Source organism: Lygodium microphyllum, unplaced genomic scaffold (assembly GCF_053477565.2).
Source record: "Lygodium microphyllum isolate KBCC unplaced genomic scaffold, Lygodium_microphyllum_v1.1.10 scaffold_31, whole genome shotgun sequence".
NCBI lineage: Eukaryota > Viridiplantae > Streptophyta > Polypodiopsida > Schizaeales > Lygodiaceae > Lygodium > Lygodium microphyllum.
The window spans coordinates 2,693,883-2,716,402 of record NW_028229514.1 but is presented as its reverse complement, the minus strand read 5'-3'; positions in this window follow the sequence as shown (position 1 = coordinate 2,716,402).

Below are 22,520 nucleotides of genomic sequence, written 5' to 3'. Positions count from 1 at the left end.
TTTAAAGGATCCCATTTTTCAAAAGGTGACATCAACAAGCACAAGAAGTAAGAAAAAGGAGTAAAAAAATGACATTATCAAGAAGTTCTTTGGTTGGAATTGTTTATGAGGTCAAGTCTGGAGGCTCCTTTTCACCTTTTTGCTAGTGTCAAGTAATTGGGCAAAATAAGAAAAAATTGAAATGTTACATTTGACCACACATAACAATGTTGCATTGACCTAAAAGGCTTGTTCTCCCTCAAATTTGATTGGAATGAGATTCAAATAATATGTATAGCCTTGGATAATATAATTTATGATATAGTTGACCCAAGTTATTGAACAACTCTAACACTTGATTTTAGAGTTAGCTCACTTTGAACCCTACTATGAATGTCATTAGATTAGTCTTTTTGAATCTCCGCCATAAAGACTTACCTACTTCATTTCCATAAATCTTGGGCAGCTTTCAAGTTTATTAGTCTTACACCTAACTACATATTGGCTAGTTCAAGCACGTAATATGTGGATACATTGTTCCTTTCTACATTTTGTTTAGCATTCATTAAACTATCCATCTTTATTTTATGTATGGATCGATACCATAGGGTACTAGCTCTTGAAAGTCTCCCAAGCCTTATTAACTTTCAAAAAATTATGAAATTTCTCCAAATTTTAGCTTTTAGGTTACATAAAAAGCGCTCCATTAGGATTGTGGATTAGATCCTACCTATCATATGCATTAGATCCATTGCATAACCCTTGCCTCATGTCAATTGTAAATAATCCATTGGGTCATGCTTGCTTCCTATCATCCTTGGTTGCTTCTCCAGTGTAACCCAAACGTAGCCTACATAGCCAACTGTGGGATCTATCTCCTTTTCCTCAGTCATAGATTTTAATAATTTTATCCATTTCCTTAGCTTTCTTGCTTAGACTTAAGTCCACATCCTAAGCTTTGAATTTAATATCTATACCCTACAATTACAAATCATTTTTCATCATCATCTATAATCTTTAATCATTTTTGAAAATCTTAGAGATCATAGCCAAAATCAATGGTGTTTTGGTACATTGAGTTGCAAAATTAATCCCTGTCAAAAGTTAGTAGCTAGTCTTAAAGAGCTTACTCATGCATCCAGTGGCACCTACCATGTCCCAATATTATGGTAGAAGATGTGGGTAGTTAACTATTTGAAGGTAGCTCATACTACAATAAGATCTCTAGCAATCAAAGTTCGTGGAAAATTGTGGTTTTCAACATTTTTAGGAGATTGAGGAGCTTCCCTTAAGATCATGAGCTCTAAGGATCCATATACTAGCTATTACGTATACTCTATTGAGCCATATTGGAGATCAATGATCCACCCTTTGATTAATCACATAGGTATATAGCTTAATTTATCTTTGTGATCCCTTTATATGTAGAGAAGGAATTTTCTTGAAGCATGTTTTCTTATTTTGTTTCAATTTCAACACTAGGTAGTGGACAACTGTAGCCAAATAGGTTGAAACAAACCCCAAAGGTTGTTGGTGCATAACCCACCTAACTACATGCAAATGGAGGCACAGAATCACTACTACACTAGGATCTTTTTTTAGGGTCTATTACATGAAACTTTTCTTGTGAGACTTCTTAGAGAGATGTATGAAAGAGCATGGAGCCCCTCTCTACAAGGAGTCTAGAATGGGGGAGATGCCCCCTAGCCCCTCCCCACCCACTACCCAAATGAATGTCATGTGAAGTTTGTGACTCTAATAAATATGCATTCAATGTGATTGTAAGTTCAAAAAGACATTCATGCAGTGCTCTATTTAGTGTAACAATTTATGGCTTTCTCTATTTGTTGTGATTGGAAGATGAAAAAGACATGCATGCATTGGTCTATTTAGTGTAACTATTAATGGCTCATTTTGCAACTTAATCCACACCTTTTTGCATACACATTCTATGCTATCAAAGATTTCTAACAAATGCATGCACCTAGGAAATGTCAATATCTCTTGTAATCAATTACAATGATCAAATTTTTAAATTCTTCATATTCTCTATTCATCACTTACTTAAAAATTTCCTATATTGTGTTGTCCTTAATTTTCATTCAAGATATTCTTCAATTCAGAAGTAAAGACATAGTCTATCTTTTATAATTTTAGGGTAGGATTTGAACATTCATCATCGATAGGACTATCTAAACTATATAGCTTCACGAAATTAGAAGATAAAGAAAGAGCATAAAGTACAATCTAAAGCAACATCTGTAATGGTAAATAAGATACTTCCAAAAGTTCAAAGTAATCCACAAATCTTCAAGCACATTCGGATATCCTTCAAGTCTTTGAACAATTATTTTCTAAGTTGGGTTTCTAATTTCCTCACTATCATCAAGTAGCTTTTAAGATAAAGAACATTTAGTGTAGTTTGATCTTAGCAAGGTTGTAATGATAGGCATTGATTATCCTCCATACACATTAATAAGAACTCTTGATATTCTTAACAAGTTCAAGTCTTAACTATATCTATTGAAGAATTTAGTGGGATTCCAGACTAAATCATTTCAAGTTACTTCTCTCCTATTGCATAAAGACTTGTGGAATGTTGTAATTCAAGATCAATAGGATCTATAAACATCAAACTAGAAAAAGAAGGATGATTATGAAGTGTCCCTTATAGATATCCATATTCTCCTAGGGTAATGGATCATACCAATGTATCAGAGGACTCACTATATGCAAATTCTCTATGTCATGTGCATTCATCAAGGCGTATTAAAAATTAGCCTTATCTATGAGTTTTTCCTTTAAAAAACACACCCCTGTGTGTGGAGTCTCTCCCCCCTTGGCCTATATAAACACCCCTTAGGCCTTGAGGGGAGGGGGGATAAGAGGAACGTTGCTGTCACCTGACCACCTGCCGCCGTGACGTGGAGAGAGGAGGAGGGACTGCTGCACCACCGCCGTGAGAAACGCCACGCCCACAGCACTATTGCTACCGCCATTTTTTTCCCTGCCATGCCCATCAGCAATCGTTCCCTTCCGAATCATTGGGACCACGTCGACTCTGTTCAGAAGCTTGTTTAGGAAGCTTCTAAAGGATAAGGCCCTTGGGCATTGTTCTTGCATGCCCTTCCTCGGGTTTAAAACCGGCCCGTGAATCTCAAGTTCCTATGCAAGAGAATAGGCATCAACCTACACGTAGCCTCGGGGGCGGGTTTAAAGGCCAGGAGAAACCCGCCCCCAAGGCTGTTGCCATTTTTTCCCTTGCCATGCCCGTCAGCAATCTCTAACCAATCTACTGAAGAAGCTTGTCTCTTTATTACACTCTATAGCACTACTTTTATGAGAGTATTAATTGTTCATTTTTATAAGCTTGGTAGTAAGAAGAAGCATTTGAACCATCTTAAGTTTTGTTTTGGAAGATTCACCAAAAGTTTTAGAATGTTTCTAAACCCATCTCAATCCACATTCAAAGAGAGAGGTGTTGTTGGTCCATTTCTTATTTGAGAAGAGAATGACCATAGACCCAATGACGGCTTTTGTAGTCCTAAGGGTTAGGTTCTTCAAGATGTTAGAAAGGCTAAGGCTTCTTAGAATTGTTCAAGATGCTATAAGATTTTCCAGTCAAGAGAAATGGCACAATATGCATTTCAGGTATCTTTCCCATATTTGCTCTTAACCCACTACTCAATAAGAAAGGCACACAATTTGATTATAGGGAAGATTTTGAGGAAGCATTTGTTGTGATCAAGAAGATGTTGCATAGCTCATATTCTACAACATTGTGCATGGCATTTGTCATTCCACATATTTGTTCATGCATTTGCACCTAGGTAGTTTAGGCCTAATTGGTTGATGGTATAATTAATTTTCTAGTTGAAGTGTTCTAATTGATTATATAAATATCTTTTCTACTTGTGTAGAATATGTCCACAAAGAAAGAAGATGGATATATCCCACAAGCACCACATGAGGGATAGAATATGTCCAAATACTATAAAAGATGAATGTACAATAATAAAGAAAGATATGTATAAATGGATGAGAAAAATTATGACCCTAGGAAGATTGGCTATATATATCCATGAGTGAAATAATGCAATACATCAAGTTATCTAGATATGAAATTGGTTGAATGACTACCACTACAAGATATAGGCATTATACCGATGTTAAAAGCGACGAAAATATAAATAAAAAAATTTCCCCCATCGCAAAAAGCGTCGTTATTGGTGACACCATAAAACAATCAGTATTAACGTTGTTATCAGTGTCTCTATTTGCGTAGCGTCGCAAATATCGACGCTGATAACCATGCTCTACGACACTAATAACAACGGGTAGGGTAGCTAACATTGTGTGCTTTATTTGGGCCATACAAAATAGTTTTTTCACTATGTACAATGATCGTATAAACGAAAACAAAGTGTACTTAAATCTTAACATTGATACATGAAATAAATACATGATCGCATAATGAAAGTGACTGGTATAATCATGACAAGATATCATTACTACATAGAAAATGTCTGCACATATCAGGTGACCAAAAAGGAAGGGTGTGTAAGCTCTAGGGATCCAAGGGCGAGCTATACATCTTCACCATTCAAAAGCTCGTCCCATCATAAAGGAGCATCGAACAGAATCTGCAAAAAAAGAAACAACTACACCTCAGTCCACCATACAATAATGCATTCTAATTAAACATGGTAACTATAGACAAGAAAGATGAGTGACATATAGGGTCGTCATGTCTATACAATCGATCGATAAATGAAGTGAGATCATGCATTTTTTTATATCGAGTCTCAAGGCCGGTCGGATCGTGATTTGTAATGGAGTGCTGTAAAGAAAACAAAATACTAACTGTTAGAAACATGATTGTTAGTACAAAGGATATTGCAAAAAAATAAGCAAGCAAAACAAAATAAAAACTTACAAAGTCCTCCAAATATGTCCTGTGGCCGCCACTCCCAAGATAATGGACCACTCTAGTCTCTAGTCATGCCCTCGCTGCCTTGCGCTGCTGACTCCAATGTCCTGCAAAATTTGTAGCCTCCTCCCTCAGTCAGCGCCAGTTGTGTGCGTCTAGCCACTCGGGCTTTGCAGCCCCACTCTTGAGTGCCTTGCGTGTGTCCGATCATCTGTGTGACATATATGCACGCATGCAGTCCATCATCCAGCCTGTAGAAAATCTATCTACTGTGGCTGGAACTGGAAACTCCTCATGCAAGGATGCTACTATGTAGTCCTTGCTCCCCTCCAGTATGTTTTTCCAATGATCTAAGATGTTGTGCCAAAAAAGTTACTGGCATAACTCTCTCATACGAGCCATCACCCTCCTTCCCTTATCATTCATGATGATGACTCCTGACCTATCATCGACAAGATAGGCATATCCCTCTAGGGTATGCCTAAGATGGGTCCTCTCCCACTTGCGACCACGCTCATGGGCATATCTAGGAGACCCCTGTACGTCTGGTGTACTGATCGGAATAGTATCTATCGGTGTAGCATCTATAGGGGTGCCACCTGCAAACCGCTGAGCAAAATTCAGAGTAATTCAAGTAGATGTTCCCACAGGTGTGACAAATCCTAGAGGTGGTGCAATTCTAGTAGAACGGTGAGATGGAGACATCGCATTTGTGCCTCCACAGCAATCACTTGAGCCACGCTCCCTGGATTCGCCATGAGAGCGAGGAGTAGCACCTCTATCCCATGCCGACGGCAAACTCACTGCCTCCGTATCTCTAGAGCATCCCCCTGACCCTGAAGCACTTTGTCACTCTGGCCCAAGTCTGGAGCATCGATCTCATCTGCTTGAAGCTGAAGCATTTGATCCCGTCGAACTAAATCTAATAGAGCGGCCTGACGATGTCCGAGACAGCTCTTGGTCTGCCATGTCTCTAAATCTCGCTATCTGATCTAAAGACATGCGCGTGAAGTTATCCTGCAACTCCTCATCGCTCATCCCTCAACTCATCCTGATGATCTAAGTATCCAAAAAGGTCACCTGCACAGACAAAAAATGATGTTAGCATAACCAATTTAAATCATATAAAGCACGGTAATATCAATCCTTAAAAAATGATCTAACTTAAAATCCATATCTTATGTACCCTTATAAGTGATTAGTCAACGAATTGATTAAGTGGATGCTCAAAGTATGAAGTATCCTATGGTCCCATGTCAATCTCCTGACACAACTCCACATACACTGGAAGGTTGATAGACATGTCACCATAAAAGGATGAGTCCACCTCATTCTCAAAGAATTCTTGGACTCCTGTATTTCCATCATTGTTAGCCAATGCTGGCTCCTCTATATGCTCCAAGCTTTCAATGGCCTCCACCCCTTGCAATATCAACCTCTCTATTTGCACATTCTCCTCATCTATGCTCGAAACATTGCTTTGATCATATACTCTCGCACTTCGGGGAGCTAAAGGTATAACAAACCACCATCAAGGTTGTCAGGGTTTGGATAGAAGATTACATGTTCACAAGCATGTACAAGAGAGATTAAACTATTGTGACATGTACCATGTCATAATACAATTAACAAACAAATGAGTTGATGCACTTGTTCACAACGGGCCGACAACACAAAGGTGTCGCATAAAAGTGTCAATTTTTTTGGGAATCTATTTCGAGAAATCCAGATGGACCTCGTCGAACTGTTGCTCTAGCTCCTTCAAGTACCACTTTGAACCACTGCACATTGAATAGTATCATGGAGAAGCTACTGTAATCCACCATAACAATACTTTGCAAGTTGCCAAAATACTCCATCTCATCTATAACCATGTTTGGATCCATTGCTCATCATCAGCTCTCTTGCTCAAACCTTGCCATGATACCACAATCTGTTGTGGAGGGCATTGTGTCAATATTATCCACGGGAAAATACCGCCAGCATGACCACCCTGCACTATATATTTTGTATTGTACATTAAAACACTCAAATTATTTGTAGCATATAAAATATAGACACGAAAAATCCTAAACACGTCATCAGCTTTGGACTACATCGCCTCGAGAATTCCCACTCCTCAGTTGAGACCTTCGCCCCTTCACGAGATGCTGCGATCAAAGCTCCATGCAACCATCGCATTGATATTAACCAGAGCATCTCCTCCATGCCCTTGCGATATCGAATCGGTCAATGGCGTATACTATGTCAAAATTCAGATCACGCTTCCTCTCGATCTTGCCTAGCTTGCTGGTACCTGGCAAGCCACGTCTCCATAGAGGCATGGTGCAACATACAAAAGCGATTCACCTTCTTCTCCATTGCAACATCCATTCTTTTTTTACCCCATTTCCAACCACCACATCTCCCATCAGTCTATCATCGTCCTTCAGTGACCATAGCATATTGTTGTCTAGATCCACCGTTGGTAGCCATTGTGAAATATGCACTAGCGCCTCAGACACCAATCAACCTTCAGCCATGCTACTTTCTAGCTGAGCTCGTTGTCGCATAAAGCCTTTCATGGTTTTCATGAAGCTCTCCAAGAAGAACATCCATCATGTATGGAAAAGTCTAGCAATCTCCACTTCATCTACAAGATGCACAAGAAGGTGGATTTGTATCGTGAGTATGCTGATAGGCAGGTATTTCTCAAAGAGACAGACCGTCTCAACTGATCTCCGCCTTGCGGATTCAATAGAGGATTTCTTAATCTTCTTCTGTGAGATCCATTGCACTAAAGTCGACAACTTGTAAATGGCCCCGCGTATTTCTGAAGTAAGGCATCTTGTGATCACGATCGGTAGTACAAACTGCCACAAATGAAAAAGCATTATGAATGCACGACCGTCTTACTGAAGGATTTATCACAAATACTACAATGGCTACACTCAAAATAGAAAAATGGGCATGCCAATTACAATCCATTCGTAGTACAAACCTGACATATATTCTGCCAGTCATGGGATTTTAGCCCTGATAATTGGTCGTCTTTAGAAAATGCAGACCTGAGAGAACGCATTATACCCGTCGGAGTGCGAATAGACTTCACTATTTGCTTCACAATGCACTCTTCTTTAGTGGACAAAACCCAACGAGTGGAAGGTAGCTGCACGCGACCATCAATACTTGATTGCATCCAAAGCGCCTCCATCTTACCTATCTCCTTAAAATCCATTCATGCCCCTATAGTGTCTCTCTTTCCTGTGACGTGGTCGCATAGCAAGCTGCCCACATTCTTGAAAATATGCATGGGATCCAACAAAGTGGCTGATCTGTAAGTGGGTCCAATATGGAAACTCATAAAAAACTAAGAACCATTGCATTTTGTTTGGATATGACTCCACGTGGACCATTTTCAGCTCGTACTAGCTTGCAGCATACATATGTATTGGAGGTCGTACAAGAAAACCTTCCCTAAGTTCATGATCCTCTGGCAAGAAAGTGGCATGTCCGTGATATACCATCTTCTTCATGGTTCGTGACCCCAATGAATAAAAACCTGAACAAGATAAAATATAGATATTACCAACGAGAACAAAAGCCTATTTACCTGAGCACTCTCCGAATCTCAAAAATTCATGCATCGTCCACATGAGAATGGCTCGAATATTGGCGGACTGTCAACCATCGCGCTTGCTCATATCTTGCATGGTGACCCCCTCCTCCCACAAAATCTTAAGCTCATTGACTAATGGACAATGATACATGTCCATATTTTTGACTTTGTAGCGGCGGGGGACGAGTAAGCTAAGGATGAGATGTCCTTTCTTCATAGAAAGCCATGAAGGGATATTGTAGTTGACAAGAACTATAGGCCACACATTGTAAGAAGTTGAGCGTAGACCGAATGGGTTCATGCCATCCATTGCAAGATCGAGCCAAAGATTACTTGGATCTCGAGAAAAGCCTGGGAAGGTATAATATTTTTGCTCAAAAATATTGTTGAACTTGACTCCCCGCACACCACGTAAAACCTGTACAAGGTTATCTCCCACATCGAAATTATCGGTAGGTTAATTCGTACCCCGCATGCGTAAAAATGAGGCCTCCGCATTGTGAAATCAAGGCCGGGGTTGAAAACTATAAAAACCCGCGGGGAACCATCCTTTTTGAAGGGGCAAAACCCCCCAATTTTGATTTCTTAGTATTGAAAATCTTGGCATCAACTTTGCACTTTGATAAACTAAAATAGCACTTTATATGAAGGAAAGGTGTGGGAATCCATAGATATCCATACAAAAGTATACAACAACATATGATAAGGTATCTCTCAAGTTGAGGACACTGCCGCCAAATGAGGTCAATTTTTTTAGATGTCTTGCTTAAAAAATCACTACTTTCTACACTCTCTAAGATATAAGCCATGGGTATTGTGTATTAGACTCCCCTTCTCCAACATGCCTCTAATCATAGTAGTATCATGATGAGCTCTTTGAGATAGTAGAGTCCTTTTTCATTCACACATGGCTTCTTCAAGAAGCCACCTTCTTCTTATTTGGCTAACCTTCTTTCATTATTACCTTACTTTTCTTCTTCTTTTTCTTCAAGTGAATGTATCCTAGATGCTTAATGAAGCCCTTTCCTTTGGACAAGGATTGATTTGTACCATATTCATACACTACAAGTGAATAAGCACAAGTACTCATGAGTAATTTCTATAATATATGTATAAACACTAGTGCTACTTACTAGGCATAGAGATGGTGATTTTTGTAACATAAATTTTAATTGGAGATCATTGATTAGGTGATCTTAAACTTTGAGTGAATGGTAAGACAAAAACAAGTGTGTATCCATCTTGCTTTACATTCGCAAAGTAATTGAATATGATATACAAAAATATTAAATGTGCCCATAAATTTTGTATAGGGAGGTGATCCCTCGTCCCAAGAAATGCACCTATTGCAACCAGTTATTAGAAGAGTTTATGTGTATGCAATGGATGGAATGTGTGAGCTGATACACCAATTGGAGGACACAACTCAGTCTACACCCTCGATACTAGAGGAGACACTCATCCTTCAAACCTTCCACTACAAGGGAAAGGGAAAATAGCAATGGCCATTTGTGATAGAAAATAGGAGAGTCCCTATTAGCATCACTGTTAGTGATACAAATAGTGACACCGTTGCAAGAAAAAACAAGCGCTGAAAACCCAAGCACGGCATTTCCCGCAAACACTTTCAAGAGAGAGCGAGAGAGATCATAACTTTGAGAGAGAGAGGGAGAGGAAGAGGGAAAGAGAGAGAAGGAGAGCTTCTCACCGTTGCCACCACCGCTGCCACCACTGCCATGCATGAAGAAGAGAGAGAAGTGCATGAGCAAGAAAGAAGGGATATCCTGAAGAGGAGACAAAGAATATATCATCGGGCCTTTGCATTACGTACATTGCCTCTTCTTAGTTTGTTGTTGTGTTTTCATCTTTTCTTTTGTTTTCTTTTCTTGAAAATGAGATGCATTGAGAGAGAAAGAGAGGAAAGGAGAGAGGGAGAAGAAGGAAGAAAAGGAAAAGAGAACAAGAGAGAGGTAAAAGAGGAATATAACAAAGAAAGAGAGAAAGAGAGAGAGAGAGAGAGAGAGAGAGAGAGAGAGAGAGAGAGGGAGGGAGAGATGGAAATGAGTGAGAGAAACAATGAGGGGGCAGAGAGAAACAAAGAGAGAGGCAACAAAGAAAGAGAAAGAGTGGGGGGAGAGAAAAAGAAAAGGAAAGCAAAGGGAGAGGTGGATAAAAGGGTGAAGTCAAGAGAGTGAAAAAAAATGAGCTAGAAAGAGAAGGGGAAAAAAGGGACAAAAAGAGCGATAGAGAAAATAACAAATAAAGAGAGAGACAAGGAAAGAGAAAAACAAAAACAACGAGAGAATGAGAGAATGGAATGATAGAAAAATAAAAGTAAAGGGGAAGAGAAGCACGAAGAGGGCTAGGGAGAGAGGGTCTTTTAATATCTTGATTTATGCATTTTTTATTTTCTATCTTTGATTTTGATTTTAATTAGATGCGTCGAGTGTAGGTGGAGAGGAAACGGGAGAGAGACATAGAGAAAAGAAGGGAGGGAAAGGAAAAGAGAGATGAAGTGAGAGTGGAGAGGGAAGATGGGGGAGAGAGAAACATTTATAGAAAGTGAGAGGGAGAGAGAAACAAAGAAGGATGAAGAGAGGTTTTTAAAAAAAGGGAAAAGAGAGAGAGAGAGAAAGAGGGACGAGGAGAGAAATAAAAAGGGGTATAGATCAAGATAGAGGGGCATGGAGAGAAAAGGAACAGATAAAGAGACATGGAGGGAGGCAAACAAATAAAGAAAATGGGAGAGAAAGAGGAGTAGAGATTAGAATGAAGGAACATAAACCAAATGCAAAACGTATCATTGATCACGTGATCTTAGAATTTGAGCTCGGGGGGGGGGGGTCACCTTATAGAAGCACACTATATAACGTGTGTTCAAAGGATACTTAAAAAACCCCTTTTTAAATTTTTTTCACCATTTTATATACCCCTTTTGTGAATTTTGAAGGCAATAGTTATATCTCCTCTGTAAATCTAAAATTTGAATCGAACGTGTATTTTCATGGCCCCTTCTGTACAATTCAAATTAAAACATGATACTAGCATAGTGACTACCTCTCCAACTCATCTCTTCCAAATGGAAAACCATGCATTGAGCATAATTTATCCTTTTACCTCATCAAGTTGAGCATTATGAGCATTCATTGCTCATATAAGATCCCAAGGAAGCATTACCCTCATCTACTCTTTACATCCACACCCTTGATTTTGGTTTTGTACTTTGAGTCTCACTTTTGTATGAACTATTGGGCCAAGTCAAACAAACAAACATCCACCAAACAAAAATCATTGCCTTCACAATCATTGCAAGCTTGTGAACAATCCGTTTGTAACGTGTCCATTTCTTCACTAGTAGAACAGGTCTTAGCAGCCCATCGAGAAGATAGTCTAGAAAGCTTCGCCCGGCACTCCCATGGAATGTTACGAGGTTTGCGATCTAGGTCTTCTGGAGTTTGCCACGTAGCAGAAGTATTCCGGCCGTTCCCACTTAGGACCGACCTGAATCAGGGTTTTCCTAATGGTTAAGTTCCTAGAGAGTAACTAGCGTCGAACCCTAGGCGAACTACTTTATGTAGGAACATCAGGGTTGAAGTGGATTCATGCTCCACTTGGTTCAAGGAGAATGGGAAACGAGAGGGATGCAAACCTCGACCTCTCTGCCCATAAGGCATAGTCTCATTCCATTCCCCTAAAACAACATAAATTGGGATTCTAGTAGCCTGAACTCTAGGTCAGCGTTGCCTGCTATTCATTCCCTTCGAGAAAAGTCCCTTGTTGTCCATTTCGCTCGAGAAAAGTTCTCGGCCAACCGGGACTACCCATGCGTAGGACGGACCCATGGCCACATCCACCGCACTTTCCTCAGGGTTGCTTTAGTTGTCTAATTACCTACCACATTTAGTTGGATGCGCATAAAACAACTTCCTTAATTAGCCAGTTAGACACCGGTTCCTTCACGTAATCTTAGCACTTGACATAGAAAAATAGTGTCAAACAAGTTCCTTTTCAATAAGTTATCTTATTTATCTTTGGAATACATCCATATAATCCATAATCGCCCAAAGGCTATCCATAATCTGCCCGAAGGCAATCCAAAAATCCACAGGGATTACTAATCCAAGATTCTGCCCGAATACTAGTATGCGGGCCTTGAGATCCAATCCCGAGTCACGTTGGCCTCTTGTGCAAGGCGTGGAAGGCAAGGTATTTATGGCCAGAGCCCCCCTGGCACCCAAGCATCCTCCTGCTCCAAGTAGCGCCCAATGGAGAGACCTCTCATGGTAGGTTCGGTCCACGTTTTCGACGGGGCTAACAACCCCCTTGGTTAGGGTCAGGCAGACAGTCGGGGGTAACTGATGATGCCTCTCCCTTCAGGCCTTCAACGTGAAGCATTAATTATCTTTCCATCTTTAGTTCCTTGAGCAAACAATGCAAACAGTGCTCCTAATCTGTTACAAACACAATCAATCCAGTGGTCGTTTATTTGGCCAACTGCTAAGGAGTGAATCCTCTTCTCCGAATGCATCCAGCATTCGATCCAGGATCAATTTCAAACTTGGCAAGATCCCCAATGGTTTCGTTGTTTGTGTACCCTTGTATCCTTGGGTTCGGGTTATACCAGGTGAACCCAAATTAACCAACACCTTAGAGTTTCTTAAATTAAGACAATAAATCCTGGCGACCATGTTGCTCTTAACTTGATTGGTCCTTTTCCTATTAAACATTACATAACTTCCCTTAACTTGGCAAACCAGCCCAAGAAAGGTGATGTAATAGGATGTCTAGTCATCCTCTTGCAAGTTCGACTTGCGCTAGAACCTGCCAACCTTATTCCAAGGAGTGGCAAATTTATCTTATGGTTAAACCACAAAGCCATGCGACATTGCAACTTATTGCACAAGTGTCGCATCTAACTTATGGGATCATTTCATCCACTAAATGACGTTTCCTGGTCAAGGAATTTTGTTTAGACAAGATGCAGGGTTTATGGTGTCTTCTTACCCAACCCAACCCTAATTGTACTAGGCCGACAACGTCCGGTCCTAGGGTTTCCAAACTCAATCCGCGTTTTAAAATTAGGTCGGTTGATCCTTAGGGTGGAACCCTAGATCATTTTTTGCATGGGTGTCCAATTGACCCAAACATTCCGTGAATGTGGGTAGGAGCTTTTGTAATATTCTCCAATCTAACTACACATTTTGCATATGAATGCCCTCTTAGGTTAGGATAATAGCAAATTTTTTTAAAATAATCCCTCTCTCCTCCAGCTGACTATCGTGTTGGAGGAGAAGGGTTTAGCAAGGCCACTAAGCTCCTTGCTGGAGCTTGAAGGGGAGAGGCTCATGCGCATTGACACGTGGGGGAGGGAGGATCCCCCTCCCCTCACCTATATAAATGCTTTGGGCATAGACAGGGGGAAGAAGGTGGCCACCATAGAACGAGAAGAAGACGTTTCCGCCTGCCGTAAGGAGAGAGGGAGAAGATTATTATGCCACGGCTGAGGGACAGCAGCCGTGAGGGAGAGTGTGGGTGTGGTGGGTCGGGGGGGTTGCCGTGGAGTGATGCCGCCAGTCTGCCATGGGGAAGTGAGGAGTTCACTGAGCTGCTGCCATGAAAGAGGAAGAAGAGGATCATGAGAGGCCGCCATGTGACCTACCATCCGCCAGTTGGCCCACGAAACCGCTGTCGGAATATGTTTCCCTTGCCCTCCACGTGGAAGTGGACAGAAGCTCTCAGAAGCTTCTAAAAATCCTTTACAAAGCCCCCTTCCTTATGGGCTTGCTTGAAGGGCCTTCATGTGGCCTATTTAAGCCCTTATATTACACCTTTCTCCCCCCATAAATTGCCTTGTAGGCTCTTGTTCATGTGGGCACGGTAAAGCCCTTTTCCCCCATACAATAATTCCTCCTAAGGCCCTTTCATACCCTTTGTTCCCCCCCCTCCTCGAGATTCAAGAAAAGCCTCCTTTCCGTGGCTTTAAAGAAGCCTTACCATCAAAAGACTTGAAACCCACCCCCCCCAAGAATTCTTCTTTCGGGCTTCCTCCTAGCCCTGGTCATGTGGGCTTACTAAAACATCCCCCTGCCACGGGAATTTAAAGCCCCTTCATGTGCCCCTTTCATACCCTTTTGTTTTTCCCTCCTCCTCGGGATTCTTCCACCCAATTTTGCGTGAATTCCACCTAAATCCCTTCCCGAGATGGATAAGATCGTAATTTCGTGCCCAAGACGAAAAGGTTGAATTCGCAATGGCTCCTAAAAAAGCACAAGGCACAGCCGCAAGAGGAACGTCTCCTAACATCCACCTGGACATCTCACCACAAGTCCAGGTTTTCCTTCCTAATTTTTATTTTATGTTGTTATAATTCAATCATGCGAGGATAATTTTTGGATATAGGATGCATTTTTCATCTTAAATACTTAGGTTAATTCTGAAAGAATTAGCTCACAAGACAGAAAAGTTCTGACATTAGTATTTTCAATAAAACGAACAAAATAAAGTGAGCAAAAAATTGATATGCATTTCTAGCAAGTAGTTTTATGAATTGCAATAAATTGAAATTTGATTAATGCCCATTTTTACAAAACGGAATTAAGATAGTGTACTTCGTTCAGGCATGGGAGGATAAACTGCATGTCGCATTATTAGGACATATCTTCTTCCCAATGAGTCATTAGAAAAAGTGCTGACAATCCATAGGAAATTGCAAGGCATGAAATGATTCTTAAGTTGAATAGCTCTAGTCAATTGGTATAAATATCATTTTTCAACTGCATAATTATTAGAAAAGGCTGCAGGTTTTAGCATGAATCTTGTTCGATGATTAATTGAAATCAGGCTATAACCTAACCTATGCTTGATCTTAAACCGAAAAGTTAGAGTTTGAAAATTAACTTACGTGTAGACAATGAGTCATGTGATTATGGAAATGATAGGGTAATTATCTTCAAAAATAGATAGGTTAAATTGGCATAAACCTAAATACCTAAACCCGCGGAGTACTCGTTTAGAAAAGGGGTTAATTCAATGCAACATATCCCAAGGAACTGGCTAGGGTTAGCCCGAAGAAGACATTTACCTAGTCGCACGTATTGCCAAAAAGTGAAACTCCTATACCCTAAATACTTGTCCACATTCACGGAATGTAGGGACAGTAGGACATACTTGCGAGAAGTGATCTAGGGTTTTCCTAAGAATCTCTCACTAAAAAGATGAAACTCGAAACCCTAGGACTGACAAGATGGCCTAATGCCATCAGGAACAAATTATTTCATGATTCCATTCGATGGGTAAATAGTCCCATAATTGATGCGACACTTGTGCAACAAGTTGTAGAGTCACGTGATCTTGTGATTTGATCACAAGGGAATGACCAATTCCTCGGAGTGAGATTGGCAGATTCTTATGCAAGTTATCTTGCAAGAGGATGAATAATCGTCCTAATATAGTATCTTTCTAGGGTAAAGATAATTGCTTGGAAGCAAAGGAAAAGCCACTAAATTAGAATAACATATGAACTTAAGGTATTAATCAAGTCCGGTTAATAGGGTACGCCCTAACCCAGGATATAGAGGATCTTGCCAAGTCGGAAGTAATTCCGAATCAAGTGCTGGATGCATTCAAAAAGAAGGATTCACTCCTTAGCAATTGGCCAACAATAATGACCAATGGAAATGATTGTGCTTGTTATAGATTTAAGAGCACTATTTTGCTTTGTTTGATCAAAGAATTAAAGAATAAATGGATATCTAATGCTTCAAGTTGAAGGCCTAAAGGGAGAGGCAACTTCAGTTACCCCCCACTGCCTGCTTGACCCTAATCAAGGGGGTTGTTAACCGCGCCGAGAAGGTGGACCGAACCCGCCACGAGAGGTCTCTCCGTTAAGTGCTACTTCGACCATGAGGATACTTGGGTGCCAGGGGGGCTCTGGCCGTAAATCCTTCGCCTTCCGGGCCCTGCACAAGAGGCTAACATGACTCAGGATTGGATCTCGAGGCCCGCATACTAGTCCATGGGCAGAATCTTGGATTAGTAATCCTTGTGGATTGCTAGATAGCCTTCGGGAGGATTGTGGCTAAGTCTACGGGCTGGACATTATGTATTTGAAAGATAAATATGATAACTTGTTAAAAAGGAACTTGTTTGACATTACTTTTCTATATTAAGTGCTATAATTACGTGAAGGAACCAGTGCCTAAGGGCTATTAAATGAAGCTGATTGATACATGTCCAACTAAATGTGCTAGGTAATTAAATAATCAAAACAACCTGAGGAAAGTGCAGTGGATGTGGCCATAGGTCCGCCCTATGGATAGGTGGTCCCGGTTGGCCGGGAACTTTTCACAATCAAGATGGACATCAGGAAGATCGTTCAAAGAACACAAACAACAAGAGCGTTGACCTAGAGTTATAACTGATCCCGATTTTTGCTGTTTTAGGGGAACGGAATGGGACTATGCTTTATGGCAGAGAGGTCGAGCTTCGCATCCCTCTTGTTTTCCATTCTCCTTGAACCAAGTGCAGCGTGAATCTACTTCTGACCTAGCGTTTCTGCATAAAGTAGTTCACTTGGGTTCGACACTAGTTGCCGTTAGGAAATAACCAATAAGGAAAACCCTAATTCAGGTCGGTCCTAAGTCATCCGGAATACTTCTGCTACATGGCAGACACGGAAAGTCTTAGATCACAAAACCCGTGACATTCCATGGGAGTGCAGCCAGGCGGAGCTTTCTAGACATCCTTTTCAATGGACTGCTAAGACGTGTCCTGAAGATAATAGGTGGACACATTACACCTTTGGGTTTGAATGTCTTGACTTGGCGTCCAAGTACAATACTAGGCTGCATTTCTAACATGCCAAGCCCTAGCTAGTACTTGAGGTGTTTATCGTATTGAGTAGTTATGCCTATATGAATCCCTAATGATTATAATATTACAAGTGACTTGGGTAAATTGATCTACTTGTCTTGCGACAAGGAAGATCCTTTCCTAGAGATGCTAAACTTGTTCTAAGGATGTAAATAGTTGCAAGACGTCACAATACATGTAAACACACGATTCAATACTTCTACGCACCAAAAGGTTTGTAATAACCCTATCTTTTCTTGCTAAAGTCATTACGCATGATAATTTGGAGAATAACTTACATAGGACCTACTAGGATTTACGTCAAGGAATTATGGCTACCACCTTTTGTCTAAGCATTTGAATTTCATGCTTTGATAAGCCATGCAACCTTTCCTAAATGGAACTCTTGATGAATGAATTTTTCGCATGACGAATATGTAACATGCAATCCTTTTCTAGATACAACATTCTTAATGAAGTTCATGTGACATGCAACCTTTAATCCGTTCGACAAACATCTTCGTATGCAACGTGCAAGTCTATGGTTCCATTTCCATGCTATGCAACGAACGTTAACAATTCTTTCCATGCGAGTCATAACAAGGAAGTTATTCACTAAAAGCAAGATATGCTTCTTCTTTCATGGCCAAAAAAGGATGCACTTAACAACTTTATCTTTTAACCCTAGGCAATATGCGATTAGGCTTGTCACTTTGTAATGCACGAAAAGGAAACATGCTACTAAGCTCGTAAGATGGATAGGTAATTTACATTCATAACATTGGAAATGCAAATAACCCAATTGCATGTCATGCATTAATTCTAGTAAATCGTTTGAGTAGGCATTTTTCCCCAAATGCATTTTAACTAGGCTAGGTGAAAACATGCATAAATGCTTCCTTTCCATGAAAGTTATCGTGCTTGATGCATTTCTTTTACGTGGAATAAAAATCATAAAACCTGGGCTTGAGGGCTCGTGGGGATGTCCACATGTATGTTCGGGGAAGAGACCTCCGCGTGTGTGCCTTGCGACTTTGGCTTTAGAGCCATTTATGCAGCGTGCTTTTTGTTGCAGCATCTTCCCTCACGATATTCGTGCATTCTAAAGAGTTATGGTCTGCAAACTTTCTCTCTTGCGTAGAATCAAGCCCTTGGAGGTTTGGATTTTGAACTCCGAGGATAAACTATATGCACAAGACCTAAAGAGGCTGGGATTTTTAACCTCGGGGGCACTGCATATGCACAAGGCTTAAGGGCTTGCCTTTAGAAGCTTCTAAGGAGCTTCTAGGAAGCTTCTACTTCCCAAGATTACGTGGATGGAGGTCAATGATTAGAAGGAGGGAAAATATTGATGACAAGAGGGGATGATGGCAATCGTGGAGCTAAGGGCGGTAGCAGCGCTGCAACGGCGATAGCAGGCATGTGGTGGCAGCAGAATGGCGATGGCAGCGGCAACACGCACAACAACAGTTGCTCCAAATCTTCCTTTCCCCTCCTTCGTCAACAGCTAGTAGCCTCCTCTCTGATCCCCCTTTGTCCACAGGGGGGTTCATATAGCCTTGGGGGGGGGAGAGGTATCCACCACGTGGCCTATGCATGCCTCCCCCCCTCATGCATTCCCTACACCACGTTTACTTCTTCTCATACTCCCTCTCCTCCAGCCATGCATCGGCTGGGGATGATTAGTATTAAAAAAAGCCTAAATTCCCACCATTTTCAATTTCCCCTTTTTCTCTAGAAGGGAGTTCTTACACAGCTTTGCGGTTTTAATCCCTGGCCTCATTTGCACAATGCGGATGGACTCATTATTGCATGTACAGGGTAGCCACTTGGCCACTGTCATTAGTCGACACGGGAGATGACTTTGCACACAGGTTTTTGCGCAGGCGTGTGGGGGGTCAAGTTCAATAATATTTTTGAGCGGAAATACTACACCGTTGCAACACCCTTGGTCTGATGTCTTGATTTCATTGGGGTGACCCCTTGAGCAACTCAAACAAAATATCTATCATCTCCGTGATCCTCCTAGGTCCTTGAGTAGTCCGGAGTGAAACCCTTGGCACAATGCCTTAAACTTGTTGGGGTGGGATTCTTTGGGTCAAGACTAAAGCTTTCCTTTCACTCTCTTGGATCACCCTTTTTGAGCATGAGAAGGAGTGTTAGGCTACCTTAAATTTCCTTTCAAAGTACCATGGTTCTTATATCAGCCCCAAAAAGTAATTTTGTGTTTAAGATATCACACAAGACATTTCAAGAGGACAACTAGCTCAAAATGTTATATTAAAGAGGGCCCAATGTGCATTTCCATTTTCGTAAGTTGATCTTTGTGATTCATTTATATAGAATGTATTTTTCAATTGTTGCATTTTAAGAAAAACCTAACAACATGGTTGGTAGATGTTTTTTTGGATACAGCCATGATGTGAGACTTTGACTTGATATGCTTTGTGAAAATCGTGTGCGAGTCTGATCTTGAAGGGCACAAATGCAATCATTTCAGATCATACCTTTGCATACAACTCTTACTCTCCCTTTATCTTTATAGTCATTCAATGTTGCCTCAATAAGCTCAAAATCAAATCCTCTATAGTTTCAAGTCAAGACTCTCATAAATTAATCTCCAAAATGATTAGAAATTGGCCCTAAGATACATATACAAAAGTGATTTTAAAACAAACCCAAACCTTACTAAAACTCAACTCTTTCATAAACCAATAATTATCGTATATGAAAATAACATTTTACTAGAGGTTTCAATGGTTAAAAAGATGTCACTTACCATTGTGAGTGTTATTAAAAATATCCATCTCCTCTACCTACAGCTAAAACCGCAACCACATTATCTTCATTGCTTTCTTCTACGTCTTTTGAGCGAGACGTCACTCCCATCTTCAACCCTTGATTTGTCAAATATCTTATTTGATGCACATGACCTTCCAATATATGGGTTCTCATGAAATTAGAAAGACAGGAGTAAGCAAATTGCTTGCCAATGACTCACGATCCATAAGGAGCTTTTGTTAGGAAGGTGGCTAAAGTCAGGTCTGCACCTTAACAATAGCTTCCTAACATGAGTGGAAGACAATGATTGGCTTATCTTCTTGTCTTCTCTGCAGAGTGGGAGGTGATATCCATACTAAGATGTCATTTACTACTACACCATTGTACCACTTCTATTTTGACCACTATCCATGATAGTTTACAAGATTGAGCGAGTTGAGCAACCTCTTGATTGCCCTCTCCCAACACTTCTAATCTGCCTTGATGTAACTAATGCCTAATTTTAAGGACTCCCATTTTTCCAAGATCCACAACTCTTAACTCATAAAATGGGCCACTTTACTCAAGATAGTGAGCCACTTAACTTGAGTAAAGTGTGGCTAATTTTTTGGAGCCATGCACCACCTTGCCATGCACCATTTTACTAGCATATGTCCTAAAGGGAGAGGCTAATAATATTGCAAGGAGAGGTAACAACTATGGATGCTTTGCCTCACCCAACAAAAGCACCTGGTGTGTTGCCTATAATCCTCAAACTTGGAAGTTGTCTAGACTTTAATGTGAACACAAGGTAAATTCATATTGATGAAAAGCTATAATAGAATCTACTCCCCCTCCCCCATGCTAGTTGTAAATATTTGTCTCACGAGAACATATATGCCCTTAAGTATTGATCCCCTCCCCCCATCTTTTCCCCACTCACCCCCTTCCCACCCCACACCCCCCCCTCCCCTCGCCTCCCTTAAAAAGTGTGCTTCTGAAAAATTTTGAATTAAAAAACCCCTAATGTAAATTTTACATGAGGTGCATTTAAAAACCCCTTCTGTTTTTGGAAAACTGTAAGTCAACATAATAAAAATACCCTTTCTTTTGAACTCACGTGGTATATTACATGTTCTATAAGGTGACCCCCCCCTCCCCCGAGAATTTGAGCAAACGGTAAGAAAAGTGTGTATCCATCATGCCTTACAATAGCAAAGTAATCGAATATCATATACAAAAACATTAGATGTGCTCATAAAATTTATATGCACTGAAACACCACGCCCTTGAAAGTGGGGGGAATATTGCCAACCAATGCTCAAGGGTTCTGGCATTGTTAGCCACACATGCTACCATAAACTCTGCTACATGAAGATCAGGGTCTTCATTGTACTCTCCCTTAAAAATTGGCAATGGGACTACATTCGCTGGCCTGTCATCAATATTTCCAGGACGAATCTGGCTTGGAAGTGGACCTCCAGCAAGAGGAGGAAGGGCTTGATGTGCCATTGGGACTTTTGTAAAGAGTTCTGCAAGGGCGTCAAAGGCGGCTTCTCCTACGAGCTCATTCTCGGCTTTGATTTTTGCTTTCTCTCTTCTCACGTACCTCTGGACTCGTTCTAACTCTTGCCTCTTTATTGCGTCATTCATCAGGGGTTTGGCTCCACTATGTTGTTAGTGCTCCACAGAGGGATAACAGAAGGCTTCAGTCTCTGGAGGACTCTCTTGCCAACATCTCCTCTACTTCCTTTTCAACATCTCTGAATTCTTCTTTGATGCCACTGCACAGAGGAAGGTATTCGGTTATGAAGGTGTCAAAATGCATACATCTAAGCATTGTGGTGGTGCCATCACCATAGTAATGCCAGCTTCTGATGGTTTGAACAGTGTATGTTGTGAAAAACACTCTGTCTACCAACTTCCAGTGGGTTGCTAATTGAACAACCAGAAGATTATCAGTGCACCAAGCATCCCATGTATCTTGCTATTGCGCATCCACGAACAAATTCCAACTCTTTTCCTTCTTATTTTTGTGAACCTCCACAGACCAAGACTCCTGAAGTTTCTTCACAATCTCCCATTTGATGATGTCTGGAAACGTCTCAATGAATGCCAAATCTTCCATGCATGGTCATTCTCTCTGTTTCTGCTCTTCAATTTGTTCCCAAACAGTTTGCCACCAAGATGCAAGTTTCTGCTGCTTCAACAGGAAGAGGAAATTGTCCACCACATAGAGCATGCATCATGATGGTGATATGTTTCCACCATTGTGGGATGAACTTCTTGTGGAAAGTGGCTTTGATTATGAGAAATTCCAACTCTTTAGTGGAAGAAGAAACTTTACAAACATCTATTGAATTCTCCTCTTCTTGGCAATGCCATTTCCTTCATTTTCAGCAT